Source organism: Pteropus alecto, unplaced genomic scaffold (genome assembly GCF_000325575.1).
Source record: "Pteropus alecto unplaced genomic scaffold, ASM32557v1 scaffold20, whole genome shotgun sequence".
Taxonomy (NCBI): Eukaryota; Metazoa; Chordata; class Mammalia; order Chiroptera; family Pteropodidae; genus Pteropus; species Pteropus alecto.
In genome coordinates, this window is record NW_006436298.1 from 9,650,665 (window position 1) to 9,651,408 (window position 744).

Below are 744 nucleotides of genomic sequence, written 5' to 3' on the forward strand. Positions count from 1 at the left end.
CTGGATAATGTTAAAGTAAATGATCACAGGTTATTTGCATCTACTATCCACAGGGGAAGGACTGGGAAGGGACAAAGGCTCTCAGAGAACAGACAACCTGCCCTGCTGCTCCACAAAGGGATGGAGCCTGGCTCTTTGATATCCAGCTGTAAAAATGCCTTGATGTGATCTGTTTGGAGGTTGGACCCAGTCCAGGTAGGGTTACCTGATGGAGACAGGGGACAGTTACCTGGTGGTGATGGTGGTGGGGGCATCCCAAAAGCTGCAGCGTTGTGCCTCTTCCAGCAGCTAGTTTTGTTTTTTGTTTCGTTTTTCTCTGTACACTTTGTCCTTTGATTTTGAATTCTTTGAGTTTTTTCTTCTCAGTTCTCATTTTTTTTTTTCTTACAACATCTTGTTCTTCTTTCTTCTAGATGTGGGGTTAGGGAAGGGAGAAGAGCAGGAAAGCTGTTCTTCCAGATTCAGGCCCTGCGGCAGAAGCTGCCTTATTCTTTGACAGGTAAGAGAATTTAAAAGAGACAGACTGTCCTAGTGGGCGGAAGACAGAATAGGTAGTTAGGCCAAGTGGAGTTCAAATCCTGGCCCTCAAACTTTCTAGCAGTGCCTCTCTGAGCCTCAATTTCCTCACCTGTAAAAGAAGACCAATCCTATGTATCTTGCAAGGTATCATAAGGGTTTGAGAGTCTATGTGTAAAGCATCTGTTATATAGCAAGACTTTTAAAGTGATGGCTTCTCGTAGCCCG